This window comes from Pleurodeles waltl, chromosome 2_1, assembly GCF_031143425.1.
Source record: "Pleurodeles waltl isolate 20211129_DDA chromosome 2_1, aPleWal1.hap1.20221129, whole genome shotgun sequence".
NCBI classification, from domain to species: domain Eukaryota; kingdom Metazoa; phylum Chordata; class Amphibia; order Caudata; family Salamandridae; genus Pleurodeles; species Pleurodeles waltl.
Window position 1 is genome coordinate 362,580,405 of NC_090438.1, and position 15,597 is coordinate 362,596,001.

Sequence of the window (15,597 nt, forward strand, 5' to 3'; positions counted from 1 at the left end):
ATTAATTCTTGTCACTAGCACCCCACAGTTCGCATTGGTTTCCCTTATATATGAAAGTAGGAACCATATTATAATTATTTCATAAGCCCACCAAGCAACGTTATTAACATTCATAATTGGATAGTGCAACATTTCTCACTGATATCCACTGTCAAACTAATTTATATATGAACTGACACAGCCACATTATTTCAACACATAATGGTATAGTACCCTACTTTCAAACTGTTTATTACATTAAATTCTAGTTCTTATCTAAATCTCATGTCAGAACCATGTCCTTTCCCAAGACGTCTGACTATGCTCCACTCCTGCTTGTTTCACCCCTGTTCCTAAATAAAAAATATATTTAATTATTAAGTTAATGATGCATCTTATAACATGTTTCATTAATGCCAGAAGGTCACCCCAAACTTTGCAAACACCACTCTCTATCTCCCACAAAAAACTCTTTTACTAAGCTGTTCTTTCTTCACCGCTACACGATTCTCCTAACGTCGTTTCATTTACCCTCCTATCAACTTGAAAGTACCCAAGGAGCTTCGTTTATAAGCGTGAATGAAGTTCTTCATAACTGTTCATTCCTTGTAGAATAACAGAGCCAACATGCAAGATTAAACAAGATTCCAATCTTCATAGAGTGGAAATACGATTCCCCAATCTGGGATTTCTGGGGACATAGTCAATGCCAAAATACTTGGCTAATTTGCAATCTCTGTTATGTTTTTCTTGAAAATGTTTAGTTGTCCCATAACTCTGGTCATTGTTTCCAATGCTCAAGTATTATTTTTTTTAACTTGGATGGTTGTGGATCCTATATGCAATTTCCCACAATTGGCACACAAAATGATATATCACAAAGTCTGTGCCACAATTGATCAGTTTGACAATTCTCCATTTTCTCCCAACTCTCTGCAGAGTTACCTCCTGTACATTACTACTGTATGTGCAAGCCCTTACATTGTCCACACCTACGAAAACCCTTGACTTGTTCCAACCAATTAGGTGGTTTAGAAGTGAGAGAACTATGTACCAACATATACTTTAATTATATATTCCTTTTCTACGTAATCAAAGGGGTGCTGCCTATCTTGTCTTTCAATGCCGGGTCCTGTAAAAGGAACCCCCACCTATTTTTCAAAATTCATCTCAATTTCCCAGACTGATTATTGTATTTAGTTATAAACCTCACTGGTTATCCAGCTTCCTGTTTTTCTTTGTTGCAGGGATGCTGTGATATAAAAACAGTACATCCTGTCTACTCACTTTATCTGTCCAGTCAATTGCTTGTTTCAATGCTTTCTTTGGGAAGTTCCTGTTTTCTAATCTTCCTGACATCACATCCTTTGCTGCTAAATAAGTTTGCTCTAAACAACAGTTCCTTTTAACTCATAAATACTTGCTATACTGGATACTCCATCTGAAGCTGGGGGGGAGGCAGCTCTCAACATGCAAAATGAAATTACCTGCTGTTTTCATTCTGAACAACTCAGTTAACAATATTCCATCAATGACAGATACCTGTAAGTCTAGAAACTCAATTGTTTTCTGGCTGAACTGTATTGAGAATTAGAAATTGACATAATTTCTGTTTAATTCCTTGTAGCTAGATTTCAAGCAGTTTCAATTCCCTCCCATACAAAGGACACATAAGCAATATATCTGAGCCAAAAACTGACTCTATCCATCCAGTTTGCCAAACCACTACTCCAGAGCACCTGCTCTTCCCACCAGCTGACTGCCAAATTAGCACAGCAGGGGGCGAAGTAAGTGCCCATGGAAGTTCCTTACATTTGTTTAAACCGTTCATCTTCAAACATGAAAACATTTTATGTCAAGCAGATTTCAACCATTTTCAGAACTGTCTTAATTTATTATCTTCCTTATACATTTATATTCTTTATATGTAGTCATGTATCTCTATTTAATACTTAATTCCTACTGTAGGAAAGAGAAAAAAAACTCTCACTCTCTTCAATACACCACTCTGTTTCAACCTATACCTCCCTCCATATATCCCCTACCTTCACTCTCTGGCTCATCCAAAGCCTCACTCTACCACTATGATGTCCAAAATAACCCTCTGTCGAATCTTTCTTCCCCTATCCCTCCTGGCTCAGCTCAAACCTCAGTTTACTACTATGATCTCCCTTACAATCCCCTTTAAATTCTTCATTTATGTATCCTTCCTTTGACTCACCCCAAACCACATTTTACTACTGTGATCTCCCTAATCTGTTTCTACAGACTCTTCCCTCCTCCATCTCTCGTTTTTGCTCTTCCCAAACCTCATCTTACTACTATGATCTCCAAAATAACACTTTCTAAACTATCCCCTCTTCTATTACCCCCATTATCCTATTCAATCCAACTAGCAGACTCCCATGCCTACAGCTCAAATAACTCATATTTCCCTGTACTAATTCACTGCTAATCCTTTTGGGTTCTAGAGTAGCATGTTATTCGTCAAAAAACAATTTGATGCCTTGTGAGGGGTAGTCAGAGCTATATAAATACAATTACAATTTTAACAAAAGAAGGAAAATGGAAACACAGCAGCTGGATAAAGTGATCAATAACCTTCAAAGATGCCTAAAATGTTCTATTCTAATTGAAACTGAGAAGCAGTAATTACCACAAACCTTCCCCAAACTCATTTAAAGCCAATTTGGAAGAGAAGATATGTATATAACTGGAATTTAGGAAGGCTGGCATCATTGAGTGTGGTGAAAAGTGTTTAAATTGTTAGCTTTGGAAATTAAGGCTGACCTTAGCAGAAATTATTCAGGAAATATGTGATGGATAGATTGGTGTCAGATTCTTGAGCTTCTAAGAAATATGGCAAAATTGCAAGCAACTCTGCGGTCTGAAATCGTAGCCTATCCAAAGTCTGTAACAGCTCTAAATTCTGAGCACACACAATCTCTACAACCTAGCTGTCTCAGCTTTAAATGTTTATTTGTGAATGGGTGTATGGATGTGTGTGTGTCTTTGTGGGTCTGTCTTTGTGTCAGGATGTATGTAAGGGACCACGCTGTGGGCGGGACAATGTGTCTATGGGATCAGTAATCATCTTGGGCACTGAGCTGGTTGATGCTATTTCTCTGTCAAGTAGATAATGCCAAGAAAAATTGGCCCTCATCAGAATTAAGAAAGAAGTTCGGAATTGCCAGTAAAATCAGTGGCATTTTGCCAATATATTTGAAGAACATATTTTCTGAAAGGACTGTTCATCCTCTGTTGATTCAAAATTACTGTTACTGAAGAGGCACAAATTTACTTGTGCAATTTCACACAGAATACTTTATTCTAAGCCATAAAACATTCTACCTGTTCTGAGGAGGTGTTCTGAGGAGGTACTAAATGGATACAGGGGCTTCTGTTTGGGGTGGAGGTAGAGAGATAGTAGGGGAGGGAAGAAGAAAAATTGTTCTGCAGGGGAGGGGCATTGCATGGCCACCCCATGATGTAGAAACCGGTCAGGCACGAATGAATGAAGGGCAGTAACTAACAAAAAGCTGAATCCCAAAAAGCAGAGCAGCATACGCCGAGATGGCTGCACTACTGTTGGTAGTGAAAAGTAACTATAATGTGTTCAGCCCCTCTTGGTTCCTCTACTCAGAAGACATTCATCTTGCAATAATAAATTAAACTTAGAGGGAAAGCTCAGAGGTAGTCCAAGAGGTAGTGTCTAATTATGAGTTTGGCGGGCCAAGGTCCACCAAACTCGCGGTGGCGGTCAGACCACTGTCATCCTGGTGGTCTGAGCTTGCGATTCTGATCCTGTTGGCCTTATCTGGGATCAGGGATACTGACGGGTTGGCAGCGGTCAAAGTCATGGTCAGCCACGGTTTCTGCCAGCCTTTACAGGGTGGGATCCCCCTCATGAAAAGACTGGTGGAAAGGCAGTGCTGGGGGCAATGGGGGCCCCTGCACTGCCAATGACTATGTCATTGGTAGTGCAGAGGCCCCCTGCCAGCAGCCTCGGAATGCACACTGTCTATTATGGCAGACAGTGTGGATTCTGAGGGTGCTGTGTGCAACAGCATTGGCCTCGGCTCCCTGAGGGAGCCAAGGCCAGGGCTGCCACACAGTTTCCACTAGGCGGACCCGCGGAAAAATCTACAAATGGTAGTTTTCGGCAGTCAGTCTGGTAGAAACATCTTACAAAGATGGTGGTGAGGCTGCCACCTTTTAGGTAACCTCACCACCGCTGTATTGGAATTGTGGTGGTTCAACAGCCCAACTTGAAATCGGGCCCTTAATCTAGAGTATTTCAGTCACGTGTAGCTTATGGTTGGTATGATGTTATTATGTTCTATCACAAGATGACAAGACTGAAATACGTCAAAGATTAACTCTGATGGACTACCTCTGAGCTTTCCCGTTAGTTAGGAAAAAAAAGCCATAAAACCACCACCCTAATTAGGGCAGATGGTTGAATGGCTTACTTCTAACAGTCCTTTAGCCATCGGAGGAAGGTTTTCCCTGACAGAGTATAATTTTCTTTTTCAAAATAAACCTGGTGGTCCTCCCAGCTCTAAATCATGTAGGCAGACCAAGAGTTTAGCAGTGAGGATACTCTGTCATCTTAGCAATAGAGTACCTTCTTCAACAAACTCTAAATCAGTCCTAGGTTTTTTGTTTGCACATAAAAAACTAGAAAGATGTGCAGCATTATATGCAAAATGGACTTTTGAGTAAATCTAGAATTCCCTATAAAATGTATGTGTCTACTTTTTATTGCATTACTCATGTGAACTCTAAAAAATATGCACCTACTTACAAATGTAGAGTAAATAAATAAAAATGATGCACATAAAACTTGCGAGTTACTGCTGCAACACTCACAAGAAACAAAGAAGCAAAGTATATACTTTACATACAAAAAACTAGCAAGTGATTGGTGGAACTCACAAGTTATTCCCAATACTTGGTAATGTTATTGATATTGAAAAAGTTTGAAACCCATCACTCACCACCAGGATATATCTGTCAGTGAAGGACAGTAAAAAGTAGACATCAAACTATCAAATCTAAGTAGGGCGAATACTTGGATGGCATACTTCCAATGGTCCCTACTCCCTTGGGCCATCGGAGGAAGGTTTACAATGACAGTTTAAATTTTAATTTTTCAAAATAAACCTGGTGGTCCTCCCACCTCTAAAACATATGGGTGGACCAAGAGTTTGGCAGTGAGGGTACTCTGTCATCCTTGCAATGGAGTACCCTCTCCACCAAATGCTAAATCAGTTTCAAATTATTTTTCCACACATATATAAAAATGGAAAGATTTGCAACGTTCCATGTAAACTGGACTTTTTTAATTTATCTGGGATTCCCTAAATAATCTATGTGTGAAATGTGTATTGCATTAATCATGTGAAATAAGAAAATAAGGCACATAAAACATATGAGTTACTGCCACAACACTCACAAGAAACAAAGAAGCAAAGCATACATTCCGACATTCACAATACTTGCAAATGATTGGTGGGACTCACAAGTTATTCACAAGACTTGGTAATGTTATTAATATTGGAAAGGTTTGAAATCTGCGCAGGTGTGCAGACACAGAAAAAACAAGAAACTCTACAAATGAGGGGTAGGTCAATAAAGCCTACACTCATGTAGCGAAATCTTTGCACACCACTAGTGCTTAGACATTCATTATATACTTTGGCCCTCATTACGACCCTGGCGGTTGGTGTTAAAGTGGCGTTAATACCGCCAACAGGCCGGCGGTAAAAAAAATGGAATTTTGACCCTGGCGGTAACCGCCATCACAGACAGCCACTTTAATACACCAATCGCCAGGGTGGTAATGGCCGCTGGGCTGGAGACTTCGGTCTCCAGCCCGGCAGCCGTCACAATCCCACCCTCGGAATTACGACCCAGCCTACGGCCATGGTTTTCGTGCTAATCTTACCGCCACGAAAACCATGGAGGTATGCTTGTTGTCAATAAATAGCTGTAATGTAATTAAAATATAGTACATTTATTAATAAAATTCAAAAGCCCTACGTAATGTGATTGCAGGGCCCCATGCAGAATATAATAAGAGACACCTGAGTCTACTATATCTCACCAACATTCCTTGGGCTGAATGGGGACCGCCTGGATGGTTGGGGGCTCCTGAAGGCCTGGGGGTCTCCATGTGCCGCAGAGAATGCAGGCACTGTGTTATGCCCTTGTGTGATTAATATGTAGGCACAAATTAATGATTAACTAGGGGTTGTAAATTACAGAACTATTTCCAAAGTGCCAGATCAGTTGTAGAGGCCTTACCGGTCCCTTTTAAATGGAGGTAACTAGAAGCCCAGATCTACAGACAACAATTCCATCAAACAGAACTGTTAATTTAATGAATAGAGTAAATGTAGGCATAGTACATTTTTCTATGGTGTGAGTGTGTGACATTTGTAATTTGGAATAATTAATACTATGTTGACCTGTATACACTTCTCTTTCTCGCAAGATCCAATGTGCTGTTCTATTTGCAAAACAGGGATCTGCAAATTGGGTACTGACTGGTTTGAGAATCGGTATGTAACCTGTGATGCAACCTGCATACATGGTCAACCTCATAAATTGTACATACAAATGAGGTCTCAATTAGGAAGGTCATTATTTGTGACCCCCTGCATTTGATTACAAATGCACGGGCGATTTCCTACAGACTTCCATCTCTACATTTGCATTCACAAGTGGGAAACATTTCTCTTTTTTTAAGCAACCAGTATCCCTTAAAGGAACAAGTGCTGCTTTTTAAAAATAAAAATATTTCTCATCATGTGGAACACAGTTTGCTCCTCCCTAAACAGCCAGACGCAATTCTCATAGGAAATCTGTCCTTTTGCAATCAGTTACCACCCACTTTGAAGTATCAGTAACTTTCAATGGTGTGTGACCACAATTATGATCATAAACGATTAATACATACCCTTGCAAATCATAATAGAAGGGTACAGCCCTTTCACGTCCCCTCCTAGTTGCAACTTGTAATGATTTGTAAAACTCCTTTTGCACGTCAGATAGCCTTTTGTGGGACTCATAAAAGTACAAGCCCAACACAATCTTGCTTTTGCAAACTCTGCAATTTTGCTAATCTCAGGATCTGTATCCATAGAATTCTCCTAGTAGTCCTCTATCTTCCTCATTTTTATGTCCCACTGAAACTTTATTGTTAAATTGATTTTGGTGAAAATACTATTCATGATTTAGGAATATTTAAAATATCTCTGTGGATAGCAAGCAGTCATAGACTTCCTCAAAAGTGTGTTTACCTTTCTGAATCAGGCCCTAAGTGTTTACAAAGTTCACTTTTTGGATGCATTGTTGTGTATAAAAACAATTGAAGGTTTTGGCTATTTTATATTATTTGCAGTTCTGCACACCTCTTTCTCTTACTAGGTGTTCCTGTCACTCTCTCTCTCTCTCTCTCTCTCTCTCTATATATATATATATATATATATATATATCACTCCTCACAATTTTCCTCGGAGTGCGCCCGCTACCTCACAGCGGTCCTGGTCGGGCTCCAAGATGCCCGAAAGTATTATAACGAACACGCTCTCCAAATTCGAAGAGAACCAGGACGCCTCCGTATGTATATCCAATATTTTATTCACTGCAAACAAAAATACTCCAACGTGTTTCAGCAATAAGCCTTGTTCTCTTCGCATTTGGAGAGCGTGTTCGTTATGATATATATATATATATTTGATGTATACTGGGTGCTCCCTTGTGTCTGGACAAAGCTAAACCTCTCTGATGAGCTCTAATGAGAGCGAAACACGTGTCAGGGGTTGCTTTTACTCATTTCAGGTTGGCTTGGATGGTATTTTATCAGTCCAAAGCTGTAATACTGTGACTGGAGTGGTAAATGGCTTTTGTCATTTTACAGCTCGGCAAGGTTGATACTGTGTCAAACCTACGCTTAAAGACTTTGCTGTATAAATGGCAAAAGACTTTGTCACTATCTAGCTCGGCATGGATAGCACTGTGCTGATCCAATGCTTAAATACTTTGCTAGATAAACAGACATTTGAGGTGAGCAAATCTAGAGTGTCGCTGGTGTTGCAGGGTGCTCCTTACTAGAGCTGCTCTCCACCTAAACTTGGGAACTACCCAGAGTTCTCTATTCTCTTTTTTGCATAATTTATGCGTCACTCTAACCCTGAAAGGGATTTGTTTTGATTTATACTGGGTGCTCCCTTGTGTCTGGACAAAGCTAAACCTCTCTGATGAGCTCTAATGAGAGCGAAACACGTGTCAGGGGTTGCTTTTACTCATTTCAGGTTGGCTTGGATGGTACTTTATCAGTCCAAAGCTGTAATACTGTGCCTGGAGTGGTAAATGGCTTTTGTCATTTTACAGCTCGGCAAGGTTGATACTGTGTCAAACCTACGCTTAAAGACTTTGCTGTATAAATGGCAAAAGACTTTGTCACTATCTAGCTCGGCATGGATAGCACTGTGCTGATCCAATGCTTAAATACTTTGCTAGATAAACAGACATTTGAGGTGAGCAAATCTAGAGTGTCGCTGGTGTTGCAGGGTGCTCCTTACTAGAGCTGCTCTCCACCTAAACTTGGGAACTACCCAGAGTTCTCTATTCTCTTTTTTGCATAATTTATGCGTCACTCTAACCCTGAAAGGGATTTGTTTTGATTTATACTGGGTGCTCCCTTGTGTCTGGACAAAGCTAAATCTCTGATGAGCTCTAATGAGAGCGAAACACGTGTCAGGGGTTGCTTTTACTCATTTCAGGTTGGCTTGGATGGTATTTTATCAGTCCAAAGCTGTAATACTGTGCCTGGAGTGGTAAATGGCTTTTGTCATTTTACAGCTCGGCAAGGTTGATACTGTGTCAAACCTACGCTTAAAGACTTTGCTGTATAAATGGCAAAAGACTTTGTCACTATCTAGCTCGGCATGGATAGCACTGTGCTGATCCAATGCTTAAATACTTTGCTAGATAAACAGACATTTGAGGTGAGCAAATCTAGAGTGTCGCTGGTGTTGCAGGGTGCTCCTTACTAGAGCTGCTCTCCACCTAAACTTGGGAACTACCCAGAGTTCTCTATTCTCTTTTTTGCATAATTTATGTGTCACTCTAACCCTGAAAGGGATTTGTTTTGATTTATACTGGGTGCTCCCTTGTGTCTGGACAAAGCTAAACCTCTCTGATGAGCTCTAATGAGAGCGAAACACGTGTCAGGGGTTGCTTTTACTCATTTCAGGTTGGCTTGGATGGTATTTTATCAGTCCAAAGCTGTAATACTGTGCCTGGAGTGGTAAATGGCTTTTGTCATTTTACAGCTCGGCAAGGTTGATACTGTGTCAAACCTACGCTTAAAGACTTTGCTGTATAAATGGCAAAAGACTTTGTCACTATCTAGCTCGGCATGGATAGCACTGTGCTGATCCAATGCTTAAATACTTTGCTAGATAAACAGACATTTGAGGTGAGCAAATCTAGAGTGTCGCTGGTGTTGCAGGGTGCTCCTTACTAGAGCTGCTCTCCACCTAAACTTGGGAACTACCCAGAGTTCTCTATTCTCTTTTTTGCATAATTTATGCGTCACTCTAACGCTGAAAGGGATTTGTTTTGATATATATATATATATATATTCATATATTACCCACTTCTTTACACTATAAGCATATTGTAAGGTACTGAGGAGTTCCATGATCATATGGAGGAACAAGGCCAATGGGTGACTTTCTTAATACAGTTGGGTAACTCCAAGGTCACAGAACTCAGCTACAGTTTAAATAATTACAACAAGCACTTGCTTTTCCTTCTGAACTGTTTTTTTCCTTTAAATGAGTAGTGATCAGCAGAACTGAAATATTTATGGTGATGGTCTATTTACATTAAAAAGATTCTCATATGTTTTTGCAATAAATTTCTAACCGATTTTTGGTGTGTTCAATTTTGCATTTTAAATTCTACTATTATTCTTCATGGCACTGGACTAAGACACCAGCCTTTCACCACAATCACTCGATGTTAGGGATTTAACCCGAGACTCGCTGATGATTTTCCACAGAATCTGTTTTTGACCGATTTATTACTTTGGTCACCTACATATCTTCTTGGAAACCAAAAAATGTATACATCTTTCTGAATATTTGGATAGCCTTTAGAAAGCCACAGGTATATACACAGTATGGGGGCAAAACATGTGTTGGCTGTCACTTTTCAAGTTTGTTATAATAAATGTTCACTGGATTAATTGACTTGAGTCAGCACAACAATCAAAAACATTTTGATAGTGTTAAGATTCGAATGTTCATATTGGATCTATGGTGGGCCTACCAATCTCTTTCTTGCAGTACAAATAGAAGGTGACACTTGTGAGAGCATTCTCTGATTTTATATGCAATTTTAGAGATTTTCCCATCCATTCCTATGGTGCATAATTTCACACAAAATGCATATATTTTCTAAACTTTGAAAAATCATCAATGATTTTGGCCTTAAATTTTTTGTAAAAATCGAAAGTATTTGGGTAAATTGGTTTCGAGTTATTCTTCCGAGTGTGTCCTCATTTATTGATACTGTCAGTACAACAAATGCTTAGCACATCTCCAAGATAAGCCTAACTTCTCGCCCACACTACCACAAAAACAGAGCATTACGTGCAGCCAAAATTGTTGAACTAACTGACACCAAAGTTGGTGCAAACCCATTCAATAGTTTTAGAGATATAAGCATTTTTAAAAGTTGTTAACTAGGCTTTAAACATTCATACTTTTTTATATCTTGGCCATTTTCATCAGTAGGAGTCACAGTTCTGATCTATGTACACCACAATTCTGGAATTTCTAAAAGTTAAGGATCTGACTGAATGAGGCATCCTTGTTTAATGTGGGCCATTTCACCTCTCAGCATTTGAGCCTATAGAGGTAAAAAAATGGATCTGCAGTAGTTCTAATGCTGGAAACACAGATCCTAGTACACTGACTGGCTGACTGCACATGCCTAGAGTACAATGAAAAAAGTCATTCTCCTGGTAAGTAAGATTTACTGGTGTGTGGAATCCAGGTTATTCCAGCGTCACATCCTCACCCCAGACCTCCCGCCTCTCCTCCTCCTACAGCTAGCGTCCATTTTGTCCCAGACACCCTTGATCCACCTCATGCCCACCCACCTCATCCTATCATCTTCTTGGAGCCAGTCTAAGACATGCTGAAACTGCTGGTAACTAAGAAGAATACTATATTTTGGCCCTAGAGAAGGGGTTTGCAACACTCAATGTAAGGTTTGGGGCCTTGTAGGATGTGCAGACTGTGCATCCACAGTGAGATGGCATGCATCTTTTTCATTTGGACTGCCTACATGTCAAATCTCAGACCCCTAAATTTTCCCAGCTGGAGTTTGCCAGCCCCATCCATCCCACCAACCTTGACCCTGCTGTTACATTTGTTCTGTCTTAATGAGGTGTTTGATCCTTCATTTTCTGTCCTAATATCCACATCCAAGAATATAGATAAGGATGACCAGGAACTATTGCCTTAACCTGGAACAGCCGAAGCAGCTCCCCATGTGGATTGGAGGACTGCATTCATGTTCTTACAATAGTTATCATTTATTTCACCCTTTTAGTTTATGTTGGACTTTGGCACAGATTATTTCATTTTGGACATCATTTATGAACTTCTATTTTCATTTAGGTAATTTTGGGATCTGTATCACTCCTCCAGTTTTAAGATCCATCAGGACTCATTGACGTCTCATAGACAGAGGTAGTTACTTTATTCAAATATTATGTATTTTGATTTTTCAACAAAACCCTTGATTGATTGTTGAAGTCAAGTATCCTGGTTCTCAGGGCCTGTGTGACTGTTTTCCTAGTGTTCTCTAGTAGCCTTTTGAATATTTTTCCTAGCAACCTCAAGGTGAGGGACTAGGAGGAGGTCCCCATGTTTACTTGGGTTGTCATGTTGAGCTTGTCATCCAGGATGATTTCCAAGTTTTTCTAGTGGGTGGTGAAGCCTCGGTCTGCCAGCCACCAGGTGAAGAACATCTGACATTAGAATCTGATGACTTCATTGCTGCTTAACTATGCTCATATATTTTGCATATATTACCACTCATACCACAGGTAGTTTCTTTAAGCATAAGGGAAAAGGGCCAGGCTTTCTGCCAAAACTTTAGTATTGTGGCTGGGTGTTGCCAAGATACTTGAATGGCACAGTAGACCTCTCCTATCCTGAGGGATTTCCCATGAACTCAAGGACCAAAGAGATCTAACAGGCTCTCACTAGCCCCTCCCTTGAGGTATTTCATAGGATGAGCTAATAGTGGAACACACAAAACCTGCCAAAGAAACAGTTCTATTTAATATTATGTACTAAAATAGAATATACCAGATTCATACCAATTTTAGAAAGTATTACTACAACATTAGCAGAACAAAACAAAAGAAATTTGTGAGAAAAGACCCCTTTTCACATGATCACCTCTATTTTGTTGCTGGTTTGTAAACGCACTCTACACACTGGAGCACTGCTGTCCTTTGTCCAATGTTTGTGCCCTGACCCCTAAAAAAAGTACAAATTGACTAATCTCTTATTGTCATATTTAACTTGCCTGTAAGGCCATAGTATACTGTGTAGAAACTATGCCCATACGATGGAAACTTGAATGTTACCTGTGGACTGCAGCCCTTATTGAGCTATCCACTAGTGTGGTGAGTTAAAAGATGGCTTCAGGTCTAGCCTGTGTATCCTGAAAACAGCAGCATGAACCCTGCTGCTCAAACCTGTTAAAAGCACCCTTTTAACAGGTAGGAAATATTAAATATCAATTAAATTACCCGTAAGCACAACTTGCTGCCTGCAAAATGGAACACATGTGACTGCAGAAATGGAATATTCTCACAGTGACTAGTCCCAAAACAACATTGTCACTGGTCTGGCTATATCTAGCACATAGTAAAAGTCATGTATGGATTATAATGTTGAAAAGGTGAGTGGGGTTGACCCATGTGCTTTTGCAACATTGGTCAGGCAGTGCCTAGGAGTCACTCCCACCCACTAGCTGTTGCCAGGTATAAATGTGTTAGTCCTCAGTGCCATCCAAAGAACACTTTCTAGAACTTTGGAAAATCAGAAGAGAAGTGGATATGCTGTGCTGTGTGTGACCTAACCTGATCCCTGAAGGACTTGATTTGCTTCCTCTTGCACACAGGACAAAAAAGTGGATTTTAACGGTCAGTTGGCTGACCTCTTGTATGGCTACAGGGAGGCAACAAGCTGCAAGTCTTTTTCCTGAAGTGCTCAGCTGATCACTGTCAACTGGATCTGAACTTAATTTGTGTTTGGCCTCTGACTAACACCTCCGGAGTCTCTAAGTAAATTCCCCTCTGGTCCCGAAAGCCCTCGAAATGAACACCTGCAGTTGTTTGGACACCAGAAGATAGTTCAGAAACATTTGATAACCTTTCCTCCAGATTTCCAGCGGGTCCCACAGGAAAAAGTATCTAACTCACAGCTTCATGGCATTGAATATGATGTCAGCTTTGTCCTCCTCAATGTTCCCAGCTTCTCTGAAAAGATGTTCCACTCTACATTGAGATTTAGAAGGTTTTCAGCAAGAAATCTCCAGAGCTCTAGTCGGACAAATCGGTTTCAAATATCCAGGTTCAAGGTGGCTAAAGTTTTGGTAGTGACTTGCTCTCGGTGGACTTTTCATCTTAAAGAGTGACAAAACTCCTTTTTGCCTTGGGACTTAGAAGAAATTTGAAAGCTTTTCTTCAAAAAATGACAGCCCATTCTGAAGTGAGACTTAGAAACGTTTTCAAACCATTTGATTTCCAGATTTTCACCAAGGCCAATCCTCTTGGTATATTTTACACAGGCTCCACTGTGATCAGCCTGAAATTGCAATTAGGGCGAAGTCTTCTCTGACCATTGACTACCATTGTGTGCTTTTTGCAGCTATTCCCATTTAATTCTCTAAAAAATCATATTTCCAGTTCCCCTTTATTGTCTGTTGGTTGTTTTGGTGTCATTTTGCTTATGAAATTGTTCACTGCTTTTATGATGTGATTTTTACTGTGTTCTAACATTGATAGATTAACTTTTTTGGAACTACTATGTGCTTTATAAAGTTAAGCACATCTCCTTTTTGCCATAACTACCAGAGCTTGAGCTCAGGTTGAAATTACTGAAACCTTTGACTGAACCTACCACCCACCCTAATTAATAATTCACTATCTTAGAAGCAAAAAATGCTTTCGTAAAACATTAGGCAGAAAAACAGATTCAACTGTCTAAGGAAAAGTATGACTCCTCTTTTTGAGGTAAAAGCAAAACATGCATATTTATCCAGAAAAAAGGAGTTTGGGAATCAGATAAATCTCAGCAGAGGTTTTGTAGTAAATGAGGCCAGGCTTGCAACGAGGCTACATTTTTTGTACTGGAAATAATAGAAAAGTGTAGTCGATTGCAGCACAATACAGTGGCCATTGCAGGAAATTGCAGTGCTCATGCTAGAAACAATTTGTCACAAGACATTCAGCTAACAGCCGGGGCCATCTTTAAGGAAGAAAGTCCAGAACATAGCACTTATAAATTCATCTTTAAAAAGTATCGAAACATTTATGCCACAAAAACGCTTTTCAACTCACATAACACAGTATGCAACATTTACACCAAAAAACAAATTTGAGGTAAAACACTAACGAACAATATTACTGACTTAACAATCAATGAAAAGGAACACTGCTTTTTTAAGTGGAGCCAGTATAATATGCATATTTACTCATTTAAATGAGGGTGCATAAAATTAGCGGCAGATGTGTTAAAGCAAGAGAAGCCGGGATTGAAATAAGACCACGTTTTTTGGAACAAGAAAGTAGACTTGTCCATTACGGCCCAGCCCAATGACCGGAATAAAAAAAAATTCTAGCTATCGCGTCAAGAATTTTCAATTCAATTAAGGACACGGAGGCGAGGATTATGCTTTCTCTCTCTTTACTGCAAAAATTCAGCAGCCAATGAAATTCAACAAAATTAAAGAACTACATTTCCCATAAACTCAGTAGTTCATGTCCACCAATCACAAATGTCCTGACCATATAACTGGCTCTCACAGCATAGTCCTTCCTCTTTCTTTGCAATGAAACCATAAGATTACTAGGAACCAAAACTGGACACTCTTGAACCTGCATCCAAACGTCTCTCCTGGAACAGCACAACCTCTTGACGATAGAACACAGCCATCTCAGGATTCCACGAATTTAACTGAACCCAAATTTGAAGATCCAAACTTGATGAAACGCCCTTGATTTCCAAACCTAGGAAAAAAGGAATAAGCCACAATAATATTCATGGAATCGAATACATCAGCTACATCATTAGGGTGGGAATGTCAAAATTTTAAAATTAAAGTATTACAATAAACTTTTTATTCACCAGACAAGAAATATAACAGATATTTTATCCATGGGAGGGATAATCCTCGCCTCTGTGTCCTTAATAGAATTGAAAATTCTTGACGCAATAGCTAGAATTTTTTTTATTCTATTTCAGGACCCGAGGCTTCGGATTATGCTAGTTCAAAGCTGATTTACAACATTTG